Source organism: Protopterus annectens, chromosome 1.part2, assembly GCF_019279795.1.
Source record: "Protopterus annectens isolate FY-2018-M chromosome 1.part2, PAN1.0, whole genome shotgun sequence".
Taxonomy (NCBI): Eukaryota; Metazoa; Chordata; order Ceratodontiformes; family Protopteridae; genus Protopterus; species Protopterus annectens.
Window position 1 is genome coordinate 846,220,742 of NC_056727.1, and position 18,237 is coordinate 846,238,978.

Consider the following 18,237-nt stretch of genomic DNA (forward strand, 5'->3'; position numbering starts at 1 on the left):
GGATTTCCATTGGACAGGTTTGCAGCACACTCATTTAGGATCAGTAGGGCTTCAGATTTAGCTAGAGAGGGTAGTTCCATTGAAGTGATTAAGAGATTGGTGAGGTGGTCTTCAAATGCATTTTTATCATATAGTAGATAAAGTTGTGGCCTGATTAATAATTTTCTTTTCTTTTCTTTTAGAGAAGCATATTATCATCTTGGGGCATTTGTATATCCACTGGGTGGAGAAGCATGCCTTAGTCTTGGAAAATGGGATAAATTTGGGTTTATCACATTTAGGGTGGTCAGTGACTTGGCATGGGGTTAGGGTTCTTAGGTGGGATAGGTTGTTGCATGAATTTGAGAAGGTTAAATTGAAGGTGGGGTGTCCTTGTATATTAATAATTCATTTGGGGGGAAATAATTTGAGCATTCTTTCCAAAAAGCGATTAGTGGACATTATTCTTCAGGACTTATTGAGATTGCAGGCACTGTACCCAGGTATGGAAATTGTTTGTTCAGAGTTGGTTCATCATATGTGTTGGAGGAGTGCCTATAGTTATAGGGTGATTGAAACGGTCAGGAGGTTCGTCAATCAGAGACTGACTAGGCAGTTAAGAATTTTGGGGATGCATACCATTGAACATAGAGATTTTAGGGATGGAGAGGAGTTTTGGTACAGAACGGATGGGGTCCATCTTAATGAGGTAGGATTGGATCTGTTTAATCTGCATTTGAAGCTCTTTTACGAGGGTATGGTTGCAGCTAGGGTTTAGGAATGGGAACAGCCTGGGGACCAGGTTGGTGGCAGAGAAGAGGGACAGGATTGTCCTCTTCTGTTTCCCCTCTAAAGAAGGTGGTTATTGATTGGTTAATGATTGTTTGGTCAGGAGGTGAGCAGGCACGCTGCCTATTTAAGTGTTGGATGAGTAGGTATGCTGCCCCAGTGGATGAGGTATCAGGGTGAGTAGGTATGCTGCCCTGAGGTTTATTCGTTGAGGGTGAGGAGTGACACTGCCCTGAGATCATTGCTGATGAAGATAATTTATGTTGCTTTGTGTGTATAAGTTCATTGTACAATAGTGTTCAATAAAGGTCGTCAAATTTCTTTATGTGTTTGGTGTGGTTTATTTAAAGGGTTGCCGGGACAAATGTAGTTTGGGACAAACTAAGTTGTCCTGGTCCCACGAGCAGGGATAAAGGGGTGGGGGGTAGGTATAGAAGTTAGGAATTAATGGGAGTCTTTGCAGGTAGGTTGGATAGTAGGATTGTAGTGTTGAAAGGGATAAAGAGAAAGGGAGAGGTTAAAGGAAGTAATGTAGGGGAAGGAGGGACTTATGACAGGATTTAGTGGTAGGGATTAAGGGAAGTAGGTACATTTTGGCGTGAGTTGGTAGCCCTCCCTCAATCCCTTTTTTGGATATGGATGGAAGATGTTGGGTAGTTTAAGGTGGAGAAGAGGGACAGGATTGTCCTCTTCTGTTCCCCCTCTAAGGAAGGTGGTTATTCATTGGTTAATGATTGTTTGCTCAGGAGGTGAGCAGATACGCTGCCTATTTAAGTGCTGGGTGAGTAGGTACACTGCCCCAGTGGAGGAGGTATCAGGGTGAGTAGGTACTCTGCCCTGAAGCATATTCGTCCATGGTGAGTAGTGACGCTGCCTGAGATCATTGCTGAAGAAGATAATTGATGTTGTTTTGTGTGTATAAAATCATTGTACAATAGTGTTCAATAAAGATCGTCAAATGGCTTTATGTGTTTGGTGTGGTTTATTTAAAAGGGGGCCGGGACAAATAAATGATATCTTTCTGTCATGGCCTTTCAAAACATAAATTCATTATACAATTTTACAACGATTTCTAATACATTGGCTCTCTTTTTCCAAAGGTTATATTTTGATTTTTTTCCTGAATACTTACAAGGTTATGGTAGATCAGTTTTTAAAAGATCTGGAGACACTGACCTGTATGAATTAGGGATAGCCATAAAGTTTAATTATATGCATTGCCAATTAATGCTACCTTTTAAGTCACACAATGTTTGCTCAATATGGAGATAAATTGCTTGTGAGGTTTTGATATTTTTTGCCCAACTCTGGAGGGTTAAAAACTGAATTGCAGCATTTGTTTTTCTCTTTTGAGTGTCTATTGCAGTCTAAATAATTCTGTCCTAATGCTTATTTATCATTCTATATTAATATTGCTTCTAGCTTTTTATATGGCAAGGTTTATAAGAGCATTTGTAGGAAGGGTCAAATTCAACATTTCCTTCCTATTTCCTTCTCGCTGTGTCCCTGGTTAAACTGAATGGAATGGTTATATGTACAACTTGTACCTTTTGTGCGATTGCTAGTATCTGTGCTTTCCTTACTAGTTCCCACTTTATCCAACTACACTTTCAGGCTGCCACAAATGTGCACACATGCAAAAGTACAGTATAATTGAAACATACTGCGTACTTTACATGCAGTATTTGCTTGTTCTTCTATCTTCTTCCCAACAAGCTGTTAAACATTTTATATCGGTGGAAGGCTCTTTCCCAGTCCTTGATTTGGAAACAATCAGTCAGAATGACCAAGCTATTTCCTAGGAAATAGCTGGTTTATTCTAAACTGGATTATCGCCTACTAACTGAAAAAATGCATTATGTATATTATTTTCATTGATTAAAGCATGTGTATGCGTGTGGGGGGAGGTTATTCATTTTAAGCAAATTCAAAAATCAAATGTGAGCTGAGTGAATTTTGTTTAATGTCCTTACTTATTATGAATAACACAAAGGTAACATTATTTTCTGAAGACAATAGCTGTGCACACATCTTTGAAATGCCGATAGCACAGTATCTCCCCTGCATTCTGCTTTACTTCTAGTAAAACATGAATTGAACTGCATTATGTAAAACAACATATAACAAATTCCTATATGCAAATTTAATGATAAATGTACAATCTGTGTCATGTCCTCTGATGTCATGTATTTCTACATCTGTACAAGAAGTCAGATAGAATCTTTTTAAATCCATGGACATAGTAAATACAAATGTCATGCTAAGTGGCTGAGCAATGTCAGTAGTAATTAATTGATAGTCAAACGTGTGTGATCTATCAAGTTAAGGGGGACAATAAATGTATATAATATGTATAAGTATCATAGGTCAGCAAAAGCAACCTGGGGGAAGAAGAGAACTTCTCTGGGGTAGCGCTCATTGCCTGACTGAAGTCTTGTTAGATACTGATTATTGCATACTTCAAGACAAGTCAGCAAATAGTTGTCAAATGGGACTATACTCTTGCATCTCCATATCTATCTACCTATCTGGCTATCTATATCAAACATGAAAGAGCGAAAAGACAGAAAACAATTGTTATGAGGCAGGATACTGGTGGTACTCTTTTACAAGTAGAGAGCACTACAAAAAATCATAGTTAAAATTATTAATTTAACAATATTTTTATAAATAAATGAGCCCATTCTAGTATATCACTGACCCTTCCATTTAGCCCCCCCACACACACATTGCTTTAAAGTCACACTAGAGTAAACAATATTTACTTAATTTTACATTAAAGGTTAGATATCTGTATGCTTCTTAAAAAACAGTGATGTAATAAAATGAAAATAAAAGTAACACTTGCCTGGAGAAATGTGAATTTCATTAAGATCCATTTCGTGTTAATTCTAGGCATGGTAATATAGAAATGAGCAACATGAGGGCAGTGTGAAGTTGCATTTCGAGCACTCAACATAAGAAACTGCCCTGGGGATTCATAAAGCACTCCAGTGCACACATTAAGGACCACAGCAAAAAGGTCCTATGTCTCTGAATCTGAAATTTCTGATTCAGAAAAGACCTTATTATGAGCTAACGTGCACGTCTCTGAATTGCTAACTGAAATGAGTGCATATCATCACTTCCTATTGTAATTTAAAATGGCAATGGCTGCAGTGTCCACCTCCCATTCACTGTCTTGCACACAATACACACATTCAAATAAAACCACACACACACACACACACACACACACGCAGGCGTGCACACACGCACACACGTGCACACACACACGTGCACACAATCACACACACACACACTCACACACACACACACACGTGCACACAATCACACACACACACACACACACACACACACACACACACACACACGCGTGCGCGCGCATGTGCACACACACGTGCACACACACACACACACACACACACACACACACACTCACGCACACACACTCACACATACACATACACACACGCAGGCGTGCACACACACACACACACACACACACACACACACACACACACACACACACGTGCACACAATCACACACACCCACACTCACACACACACACACACACACACACACACACACACACACACACACGTGCGTGCACACAATCACACACACACACACACACACACACACACACGTGCATGTGCACCCACACGTGCACGCACACACACATACACACACATGCACACAATCACACACACACACACACACACACACACACACACACACACACACACACACACACACACACACACACACACTCACGCACACACACTCACACACACGTATACACCCATCCATATCCCATACCTGCCCCTGTCCCTGTGTTGTCAGAACATCCTGAATGCATCCTTTCTCTTGCCCCTATAAATCTTGGATGTTTGCAGTCAGTCACTAATGCCAGACATTAGTTTCATACTTTATATCCTTCGGTACATCCAGGGTAATGCATAAAGCTGCTAGATTAGCAACATTCACAGTTTGTAGGATGCATAATTTAACTCCTTCCTGATATTATCATGACTGGCATTATGACATTGAGAGGTGTGCCTACTGTCCCCTGTACCTCATACTTGTGCATCAGAAACAGTTTTAGGCATTGAATAACGTTTGAGATCCTTAATATATGTGCAAAACACTCTTGCTGGATGAATTTCTCTGTTAGAGCAGTGGGATAGTGCTAAGGGTTACTGTGAAAGAGGTGCAGAGTTTTATTCCATCTTAGTGCCTTTAAGACATATTACTTTAGTATTATCTCTTCTGTCTGGTGGTTAACAACAACATCTTTCATTTTTTTTAATTAAATGCCTTTAAGGCAAGCTATATGTAGCATTCCTGTAGAACCCCCATCCTCGTTATGCATAAGTGCTGTTGCAGCACAAGTAGTTATCCATGGTTTCTAGCATTCCCCCCAACCCATATTAAGTGCAAGTACTGTTAAGATACAAAAGGAAGGTATCTCCCAGGTTTCTAGTTTTTCTCCTCCTGATCCCTATTACTTGAAAGTACTGTTAAGGTACAAAAGGCAGACTTCTTCCTGGTGTTTAATGTTTCCCACAACCTATGTAGTTAAAGTTATACAAGGTGGCTGGTGCTCTCCCCTAATGCATGTAGTTGTCATTCTTCATGGTTGCTATTAGTCTCCCAGACCCATTGTTGCTGGCTTTGCTGGCTAGCTTATGTGTATGTTAGAAGTATGACAGCCCCCCCAACCCAAACTCTCTCACACACACACACACACACACACACACACACACACACACACACACACACACACACAAACACACACACATCTACCCCCCACTACCTTCACTACTACTTCCTCCAGGCAGATACACGCTCACACATGCACTCACTCATGCACCCCTAACATACATGCAATCACACACCACCTAACACTATCTGATCATTAAACTCCCAGCAATTAACATTCACTGTGATTACTGTGAGTGGCATGGAGAGGCCATGGCCATGCTAATTTATGGCTCTGTAATTACCTTACTACAGGCAGTTCCAAAGACTGAGCACATGGGTAATTAGCATATGCGTTTCCCCTGGACTGCCTCATTAGCTGCAGCATGGCCACAAAGACAGCTTTCTGCTGTGCTTCATGTCTCTCTGCAGAAGCACTTTGACAGGGCTGTCTCTGAATTTGAAAAAAGTTAGCATGAGGTGTGTACACATTCCAGTAACTTTCATGAGTCTGGCCTTGTATTTATAAACACACTAACAACACTTCCATCATATTTATTATGGATGTAAATCAACTTGGTTTGTTCTAGTAGGGGCATGCATGTATCACATCATAAGGTCATCTTCAAGGTGAATTTCAGTAGGATAATTCATTGCATATTTTAGCATAAACCTTTGACAATTGCCTAAAGTGATTGGTCAGCAGCATGCTGAATAGAAGTAGAAAGTAATTTGAGTCTGCAGTCTTTACAAGAATGTGAACAGCATTTCATAACAAATGCCTGTCGATATATATGAAGTGCTATGCACACTGTAATGTTTTCAAAATGTAAATGTGCTCTTTTAGATTAGTAATAAAATTCATCAGTCTTATTCCAAGTTGCTGTATTTTATTCTTGACATGCATTACACTGTTACTATTAATTCCGGAGTTGTACTGTTGTATGGTTCCACCATTTTTGTTTTTTTTTTACTGGGGCTTTTTTCATATTCAGAAGCCATAATATATTTATGGAACATGCATGAGCCTGATCCTTAATGAAATCAGCTTAGTCTACATTAGAATTTTTACCAGGTCTTACTATCATCCTCCTGGATGATATTGGTGGATATACACCACCTTAATTGTAATAATCATATTAAGCTTTCAACTCTTACCCATTTAGGATCAATATCTTCTTTTCCTTAAGTAAAACCATCAAAGTCATGTGAATTGTTCTGTATATAAGTAACACTTACTGAACATTTTTCCACATACCTCCTGTCGCAACTCAATAAACATGCCAATGGAACAAATGAAAACAGTTTTTTTTAATTAATACAAGCTTTAGAAAACACATATAACAAAAACATAGTGGCAAACATTAAAGTACAACAATGATAAAGAACACAATTATTTTGGCAGCATTGTAAGCGCAGCCGACATTCTGTTATAAGCAGGATTAAACCTACTGCTCACTGTAGAACAAACCAACAATGCATAAAGAAAAGGGGATAAAGGGGAACCCTGCACTGAACAGGACCACTTATACCACTCACCAGATGACCATATGGTCTAACTATTCCACTTTTCCACTGAAATTCCCAAAACTGCCAAATAAAACAAAGATCCTTCCACTTAGTATATCAAAAGTAAAGAAATATGCACATTAAACAGGTCAAGTTCAATATCTGTCAAGTGAATCTGACCTATACAATGCACAAGCCCTGTCATCAAAGTTCCAGTGATGCAACACAGCAAAATCCCAAGAATGAGATGCTATCAATGTTGTTGTGTTTCGGCTTTTCCCAGTTAGGGGTCGCCACAGTGGAACTCCGGTCCGCTAATGATTGGCAGTAGATTTTGACGAACGCCAAGGTGCCAGCTCGACATTCAACCTTCAACAAAGGCACGCCTATTTACACATGTCTTTCGAATGCCCACCCAACCATGGGGAGGACATGCAGACTCCACACAGTAGGCACTCCCCGCACTCCAGCCGAGAATCAAACAGGAGAACCTCTTGCTGTGAGGCAACAATGCTACCTCTGCACCACCACGGCATAATGCAATGGGATGCTATCAATACCTTGTGATTTACAAAACACCTAATCATTTCCACACTTTTTGAAATTAAAATATTCTCTCCACATTAGTCTAGGAATTCTCTCAAACTAAACCACCATAACCTTTAGAAGCCTTTGCATCAATACAACCAAATGTCCTGACAAAGAAATTCAGATGTAATGACTACCACTGCAACAGTCTGCCCCTTACCAACTACATAACATAAGACAAAAATGCATATGAAGACCACCACCCTGTCCACTTTATGAATTCAGTAGGCCTGCATTTTTTTGTAGCCATGTCTGTGGCCCTATCAATGTGAAAAGAATGAGTCAAAAATCTGTTGTCTGAAATATCCTGGCTTTCAGTGCCCTCCTCAGACATATAACAAATTGCTTTACTGAAATTGGCCCACATCTAAACCTTGAAACCAAAAGTTTCTTTTTCAAGGTAGACATACATTTCCACTGAAATGCCTATGAAACCAGACACAACAAAACATCCAGATTGCTCTTCAAAACTACATACTGACCTCACCCTCCCTGATCTGACTTAGAACTACACAATTTATTTATTTATTCATTCATTTGCCTGTCTTTGTTTACTGGGAAAGTCCAACTGGATAATATCCATTTTCAGTGGAGGAACAGAGAGAAAAGCTCAATTTGTTCACACTGAATTATACTAAGTTCCATTCAAACACAGAGTAGTTACATTTCTATTTACATTTACACACAGACAGTAGTTACATTTATATATTCTAAGATTTTACAGAGGTGGAATTGCAACAGAAAGCACACGTGCAACTTAGTGGATTGTACAGGCAACATATATGTATAAACATTTTGACTTATTTGTAAGTAATAAGAATTTTTTTTATTCAAAGAAACTTTATTAAATCTTTTTTTTTTTAGTAACATGTATTAAGTATAAAATTATAATGATATAATAATCATATAAGAATAAGTCAATATCAAATACAAAACAATTCAAATATACAATATATATAAGGGCGTGAATACAAACAAATATTATTAAAGTTCCAAAGAAGATAGAAATACAGTTCTTTCCAATCTTTCCCTACTTTCTTTTTTACTCCTTTTCTTTCTTCTTGTTTCATTAAAGGTCAGATGCAAGTTTCTGCTGATATATGTTAATAAGAGATATCACTTTCTTCCAAGGATTATTGATGAATGGTTTGGGATATAACCTTTCTTGTTTATCTTTAATTTCTCAAATATCTGTTTCTTTTAAGAGAGATAAGAAGTCTCCAAATAGTGGTGATGTCGTCATTTTCCATTTTTTCCTTAATAGATTTCCTTGCTATCACAAGAATAATCCATAACTAAAAAAAATTATCAGCCAGATTCAATAAAACCTACATGGTCCGTTTCCACGATCCACACAAGGTAGCGCAGTGTTTTGGATTCAGTAAGTGACTTCAGAGTTGGTATGTATAGTTGGGGTGGTGGAGGGGTGCAGCCCCCCTACCTGGGTGGGTTTTAAATACTTTGGTGTGTGAGATGGGGAAATGTTGGACAACTAGTTTCCCCAACTCACAGTTTCAATGAAACAAACTTTCAATGAATGGACTTCGATGTTTAACAATCATCTGACGTTCAATGAAAGAACATTCAGTAATTAATCATAGACCCATGACAGCCACATAATACACATTTGCACTGTGTGAGTGGTGTTGCTGCTACAACCATCTTCGATTGACATGCTATCATATGCTGTATATTAGGTTGTCTCACCTGTCCTCTTTCCCTGTGTTCTTTCTTACAATTCATCTGTGTGTCCCTATTCAATACACACACTTCCCCTGAGTGTTTATTTTAATATGGGAGTCCATGTACCCTTACAGATCATTTACACAACTTCAGTAAGAAATACCATGAATGGGATTTCACAATAATCTGTACTGTACATACACTGTCCTGTATTGTGTTTGGACTATATACTTAACAATCATACTTCTCAACTGTCCAGATTTTCACAGAATGTCCAGATGTTTGCATTTATATCTTTTGGTATGTTCTTTATCAAATTTGTGGTTTTCTGCCATACCACTGGGAAAATCTCAGGACTGATGTGACTCGATAATTGCATACATTTGAGTTTCAGACTTCAAATCCTTCAGAATGTGTATCTTAACACAAGCCCCTGGTTATTCTAGCACATTTGTAATGAGAAAATATGTCAAAAATGTCCTTATTTCTTGATCATTGTTCCCCATTATGTTTGTCTTTGTCCACATGTCTTGCACTATAAGATTAAGAGTTATCTGTTAAGCCCTGGTGATCATTGTGGCATTATATGCAAAACTACAGACCTTCAATGCTCTGATTTAAACAGGATTGCTGTCTGTGTTCACTTACACTGTTTCTTGGCTGTTAACACTGTTGCCAGCCAAGAAACATTGCTTATTTATGTTTAAAATCAGTGCGCATCATGAATATGCAATGAGCACTGCTGTTCACCATGCATGACCATGCACACATGTAAACTCCGTGTAGGCTTCAATGGAAGCCTACATGGAGGCTATTGAATGCCAGGGTATCATTTTTCATGACACAGCTATCATTTACACTAAACAAAACTAATAACTTTGATAATGAAAAGGTGTCAAAAAATAAAGCCTTCAAAATTCATCAATATTACACCAAAATTGGCTTAAAGAAGGACAATTAAAGAAAAGGTGCTCAATCAGTATTACATTCTTGTAAACATCTCCAGCAATGATTTTTATCATTTTTTTCATTTTATAAATCATTTTATTACATTTAGCTATCTTATTTGGAGTTAAAATGGTGTATGTAAACTTTCCAAGTAAATATATGCCAATAATGAGACCAAGAAGTATGTTTAACAGATTATAACAATTGAGATTTATCCTCAGATATTAAGTTTGAAGACTGCCTCAGTATAATGTGATTCCAAAATTTGCATCTAAATTTATTTTATGTTTAATAAATATTTTGTAAAGTATAAAAATTAAATTATCAATCTGTGATTTGTTATATATAATTTCACAGAAAAAAAAATTAGGAATTTCTTTAAAATGTGAGAGAGCAAGGGATAAACATATTTCTTGTGTCTGCATTTTTACACTTTATACCAATAACCAGTCTTGGGGATTTAAATCAAATTCAATAATATGTTGTTGAGTTTCTTTAATTTTCAGTTCTTTAAAACACTGAAGCCAACACATAAATTTTTTAGTTTCCCAAATGGCAAATATCTGATCTTGCATTTTATTAAAAAAATGATAATACTAAAATGAATTAGAGTTTGAAACCAAATTTTAATATCTATATTAGAAAGAATGGTGTTTTAAAAGTCTTTAGTATAAAACTTAAATATTCTGAATTTGAAGGATAAGGTAAATTAAACTGTACACAATTACAAAGAAAATGCCATAGTAAATTATTACCTAATTTCTCATTATTGTTTTTAAGGAGTGTTAAGTGTCATTGTTTCCAGTTAGAATTATAATTAAGAGCCACCCAGTTTAGGATAAGTTTGAAAATAGATACTCCCCCAGATTTACTAATCTCCCGTGTAGGACTACCTTAGTCTTGCACGGAAGCAACCGTTTAGGAGCAGGATGGCAGTGCACCATGCATATTAATGAGGAGAGCTGCCCAAGCTCCTAGGCTTACATGGAGCGTGTAAGAGTGCATGGGGCATTTCTGAGAGTAGAGCTCTCAGAATAAACATAGCCCTACAATGTAGAACAGCAAAAAAGGGGTATGCAATAAGTGAGACTGCTCACAGGTGACCGCATATCCCCAGCTACAGTCCCCCTTGTGTATAACAGCAACAGAATGTATAAATAAAATGAAGAAACACTTTTTTTTTTAATCCAATTACAGCTAACTGTAGGTGCGCCAGTGTGCCCATTGCTTAGCTACAGTTAATGCAGCTTAAATGGCTGGAGAGGATAACAAGGAAGATAAAGGCAAATGAAGTGGTGTAGCAATAGTATAGTGGGCAGAGCATTTCCCTTACAAGCAGGCATTCCCGGTGCGAGTCCCACTGCAGCAGATTCCATTTTCCATGGCAAAGCACCTGAGTAATATTTATGTTGCATAACTCACTATATAACATATATTTATGAACTTGAGAACTGCAGTAAATGCCCATGTGAGGTGTCAGTGTCATAATGAATAAGGCACTAATAAGCAGGTGTAAGCACAAATAAGCAGTAGTAAGCATATTTAAGCACTAGTAAGCGGGCTTAAGCCCGTTTGCATGGTGGTAAGCAATGCCCACACTAGTTAAGCAATTCTAAAGATAACACTGTGTAAGCAGATGTAATGGCAGGTTAGCAGTGCTTACCATCACACAAACCCACTTACAACTGCTCAAAAGTGCATTAATCACTCTGTATCCAATGGCCCTTGCTCTGCTCATCAACAAAATAAACAGACATGCAGGTTTCGAACCCAGAACCCTATATACCATAGTCCCAGTAGTTATCCACCAAGCCATAACAGAAGCACAGAAGAATGAGGCAGTAGCAAACAAGTCCTCACCATAGTATAACCCAACTGAGCCTGTGAAAGGAATCAGTATACAGTCATATGTACCATAATCCACTACATAACATAAATATGTGAACTGGAGTATAGCAGTAAGGCCAGAAGTGAGGTGTAATTGTAATAGAATGTTGAAGTCCCCAATAAAAGACAAGGACCCCACAGAGTGTATGTACACATCAATCAGGGATACCAGGCATACATATAAGGTGTAATGAATAATAACACAATGCCAAAAAGGCATTATAATGAAAGTCTAATGTAAGCAATGCTAAGCATTGTACAGGCCAGCTTAGGAGGTGTGAGCAATGTGTAGGCCAGCTAACTTATTGTGCCTAGTGGTATACCACTTTAAACAATGCCAGCCTTAGATGAGCAGGTTTACCCATAGCTTAGCCTTTTCAAAACCAGCCAATCACAGGAAAGTGCAGTAAATCAGCCCTACTTAAACCCAAGAGGTGGGAATACATCTCATAACTGGTTGTAGCTTCTCCTTGCAGGCACTATGGCAATAAGGGGAAAATGAGTGTGCTTCTGGGTGCAGCACTGGTGCGTCCAGGAGTCCAAGGTCATGGGAGGACTCCTAGTTAAAAACCATGCTCAGAGACTGCTGCAGGGCCAGTACCAGGGATCCCAATATAAAGCGGAGGCCTGGGACCATCTCGCCCATGACCTCACCAGTGCCACTGCCATACCCTGAACTGGTGAGCATGCCAGGCACCACTATGCTGACCTGAAGCGGCGGAAGGGCGACCTCTTGGAGGAGTGGCTTCAAGAGGCTAGTGCATCTGGGGATGTTCTAGATGTGTGTAAGTATTACCCAGTATGTGTGTAATAATTGCCAGCTCAGGTATATCATGGATAGGTTTGGCTAAATTTTCCTCTTATGTCCCCCATAGCTGCAACGGAGTGGGCAGTGAACCAGGAGGCCCACATCAGTCATCTGGCAAGGTTGCGATGTGAAGTAGGTCAGTAATACCCATGCATTTACTGTCATAGGAAATAAAAATAAAAGTAGTAGTAAATTAATTGCTAGTATAAAACATGTATTGTTCAAGGCAAGTACTGCATACACTAGAGAATATGGCAGTAAGAGTCTCATATTGTCTGTAAGTCAATAAAAGTGTAATAGCCTGACAAAACAGGTCTAACTGCTGGACTGCATGCGTATATCCTGGTATCATATGGTAATGTAGATATGCAATCATGTAATAGTACTGTAGTATTAAGCACTGTTACCCACACTGTGCACCATAAATTGAATGTGTAGGAATGCCTGTATATGACAGGTGTAATCCCCAGAGGCCATTTAGTACAACTGAGAGACTCAAAGACAGTAAACAGGGAAAATGCAGACAACAAAAAACAAATAGCACATGCAACTGAGATATTAACCATAGTTTTTTAGCACATGCAGCCACGGTTCGAATCCTGCCAGTGGTAGTAGTCTGCATACAGAATCATACCCCAAAACTGTACACATATGTTCAAAGTATCTAGTAAAGTGGCCCGTGTATGTTGCCTAACACCCTGTCCCCCTGGGAAAACAGTGGGATGATCCCAGACTATAGGCAGCAAACAGGAAATACAACTGACTGACACACAGCTATGAGAACAAAGCTGGCAAACTAGCAACTCCCTAATACCTTATGTGACTAAGAAGCCACATATGTCCCAATTACACCCCAACTTGTCAAGCTGTGGTAAGAGTGTGTACAGTAACAGAGTGAGATGTAAGTGCATAATAATAATGTGGACTCTGTTACTGTGTTTGGGAACATTCAGGTAGTGCTAATAAACATTCTTCCCACAGGTCTGTCAGATACCAACACTGTGCCCAGAAATGCAAGAATGGTATGCAGTTGCTCTGAATAATGAGATATTACACATCACTGTCACCCACACTGTCCAACAGCATATAACTGTCTAGGAAACTGTATATGAGTGTTGTAATACAAGGTCAGAATGCAAAAGCAAAGGGGATTAATAAAACAGAAAGCAGATAGAAGATATACAGCAATAACTATATAGCAGACACAACTGTGATGGACAGTGTTTAAGTTGTAGCAGACACAGCCATGGTCTGAATCCTGGGAGTGGAATTAGACTGCATACAGATGCATACCCCACAACTGTACAGATGAGGTCAGAATGTTCAGTATATGTGCCCATATCTACTGCCTGTCCCCCTGATAATTCTGTGGGATGATCCTAGATGTGTAGACAGCAAACAGGGAATACAAGTGATTGTCAGACATCATGAGAACACACCTGTTATTGTAGCAACCCCCAAAACTGTTAGGAGAGTAATATTTCAGGTATGTCCTATCTACACTCCCATCCCATCAAGCTGTGACCAGTGTATACAGTAACAGAGTGAGATGTATGTGCATAAGACTGTGTAATCTGGAACTTTGTGTGGCAACAGTCAGGTAGTGCTAACAAACATTGCTCCCAGGGGTATGTTGGATACAAACACTGTGCTGAGAAATACAGGCCATTATAACCTGTACTGATACTGTTCACTTTGGTTTTGGAGGGAATTGTGAGTGTTGCAGTTTCTCTGAATAATAAAGTATCACTGGTCACTGTCACCCACACTGTACTGCATAATATAACTGTGTAGGAAAGCATGTATATGTGTGTGTGTCAGGTCACTAAAGGTGGAAGAAGGCAATATTCTAGATATGTCTAGGCACACCAGCATGTGGTCAACACATGGCCAGAGTCTGTGCAGAAAGAGTTGGATAGCTATGTGCAAAACAGAAGACCGGAATCTGGGAGTATGTGTAGAAACAGTTAGTTAGTGTTAACAAACATTCCCTCCACAGGTATACCAGGTAAGAGGTGTATACTCCAGGTAAAACCGGGTCATGTGTAATGATGACGACAGCCATATCACTGTCCAAAGTAAGGCTATAGGGTAGTGTAGTAAGACTTGTAAAGTACAGATAACAGCACTGACTGGGAAAGTAAAGCAGACTACAGGAATATACTAGTTGTTAATTGACATCCACCCCCACCATATCTCCAGCAATAATACACATACCTACCCCAACTGATATGTATTGACTCTAACAATGTCCAGTTGTTTGATAAATATATTAATGGTTCCCATGCATGTGCTATATTGAATTATTCCAACATTGGTGACATGGTGCCATCATTGCACCTTTCTTATTACCACTGTGGTCCCATATATGCATGTGTCCTGTTTGATATGCAACTGTTCCGTATCTGGTGTCTGGGTTAATGGGAATATCTATGCCTGCTGTTATACCTAACCCTGGAATGTGTTGACTATTACTAACTCATATATGATTATGAAATCTAAACACTATAGCACGCTTGGGAAGGCCAGACCCAGTGGACCCACCTGTCCCACCTCAGCTGGCTGTGGCACCGGGCACCAGCATGTCTGGGGCCCAACTCCGGACCTCCCTGTCCATTAGTCCTGCACCACCTTCAGGTGGAACCACCTCAGGGGATGGGGCTCACCCCCCCCAGGAGTGGGTGCAGACAGGCACCTGTCACCCATTGCCAGGTCGGGGTCATGGTGCGGAGAGTGATCAACGAGGAGTTAGTTGATCTTCTACACCAGTTTGAGGGCCACATGTCGTGATTAGAAAGTGAGCCTGGCTCTGTGACTTAGCCCCCAGCACTGCCACATTCGGGGCTGTGATGGTGCATTGGTGACTGCTCATGAGTGGGGACCTCAGTCCCACTGTTACCTCTAGGGGGCTTGTGGACTTCTGATATCCAAACACCCCTCCCCATCAAGGTGTTTACCCCCCACATGTGTCATATACTGACCCTGTATGCATCTTGACTGTCTTGTCTGTTAACCTACCAAACCTAATTCCCCAAATATATCTACTACCCCCCCAACATCCCACTCTCACCTGAAAAAATGAAAAAAAGGACAATTTGTTCCCACAAAAAAGTCTCACCCCATACATAGCTGCCCATTTTGCACGTGTCCACTGGACACATGTAATCTGGTCTAATTGACATCACAACTTATTATTGTTATCCTCACCCCTCTCCCAGGAGTTTGAGTGTCCAAATCTACCTCAAAATTCAGTGTATATGCACAGCTGTTGCTGTAGAAGAAATGGGTAGCTATGGTCCTCCTCTACTCCCTTCCTGCACATCCCTAGATACTTCCCCTTACTGTCTTTCCCTCTTTGTGCCCCTTTTTCACCACTTTCCTATCAACCCTTTTTTCTTTTCTTTTAAAGAAATTAGCATGGGGGTAAGCAGGAGTAAGCACTTTTAAGCAGCAGTAAGTGGGTCGAAGCCTGTTTGTGTGGGGGTAAGCAATGCTTACACTTGGTAAGAAATTTAAAAGCTAACTGAGTATAAGAAACTGTAACCGGAAGTTAGCAGTGCTTACCGCCATGCAAACACGCGCAAACCCACTTACAACTGCTTTAAAGTACCTTAATCACTCTGTATCCAACGGCCCATGTCCTGCCCAGCAACAAAATAAATAACCTCTGCAAGGCTCAAACCCAAGACCCTGCACAACAAAAGCAAAGTGATTTACCACTAAGCCATGTCAGATACGCATAATCCTGATGTTTTCAAAAACATATCATCCAGTCCAGTCATTAAATAGTACAGAGAATGTATTCCAAAATTTAGATGTATGTGTGTGTGCAATTATATTAATATCTAAACAGATACAATATATCTATTTATCTATATATATATATATATATATATATATATATATATATATATATATATATATGGATTCACTATACAATCTTGAAATACTGAAATGTTGAAATGTTCGAGTCTGAATAGTGGAAAACCCACATACCTGAAAACCCCAAATCACGAACAGCACAATCGCTACCATTCAAACACACACACACACACACACACACACACACACACACACACACACACACACACACACACACACACACACACAAACACACACCTATCTAACTACACTAAAAAAAAATAACAACACACACAAACACACATAACCTACCTATAAGCTGCAACCTCACACTCCCCTACTTATATATTCTAACTACGAGGTCGCACTAAACACACAAACACACAAAAAACACCACCACACACACCCACAGACACTAAAATCCCTACCCAATACTCTCACACACAGACCACTTACCTGAAACCCCAGATAAATCCACAAACCACACCACACATCACGAACACGGATTTGACATTTGCGGATTCGACACTTTCACATTCGGCATAGTGCAGTTTCGCGTAACTCCACTTTCCACTATTCGGTCTTGACGTACTGAAATTCGACATTTCTGTACATCGAGATTGTCTAGTGAAGCCATATGTGTGTGTATATATAAATATATAATATATATATATATATATATATATATATATATATATATATATATAAACGTATATATACATGCAAATGCCTACATCAACACACATATATAAATATATTTCTACACCTCTATGTCTACATATACACATTAAGTTACATATATGTAAGCATATATATATATATATATATATATATATATATATGTATATATATATATATATATACATCTAGATAGGTAAATATGGACATAGTTATATAAATGTAAGCAGATATATATATCCATATAGGTATATATGGACATACATGTGTAGATATCAATGGGAGATTTATAAATGTCCACATGCACCGTTAATGGTTTTGAGAGGCCCCAAACGATATATGTCTTGTATGAATAGGTATACTCACCCCCCACAGCCAAACATGTCCGCCCTGCAATACACTACCAAGTGTTGCAGATCCCATAACCAGGTCCTGACATGACATGGGCACAACATGTTAACAGTACTACATCACACCTGTATAATATCAGGCTGGTGTTGGTAACATAACATGCAGTAAAGTCTGGCTCCCATAGATAATGTAAAATGTGGAATCTATCAACATCCCCAGGATACATATGCACAGACACATATATGCAGATACAGATATATATATATATATATATATATATATATATATATATATATATATATATATATATATATATATATATATATATATATATATATATATATATATATATATATATACATACACACACACACACACACTCAAATATATAGATATACATGTGACTGCACATACACACGCAGAGCTATGTACAGTAAGATACTTATGTAGT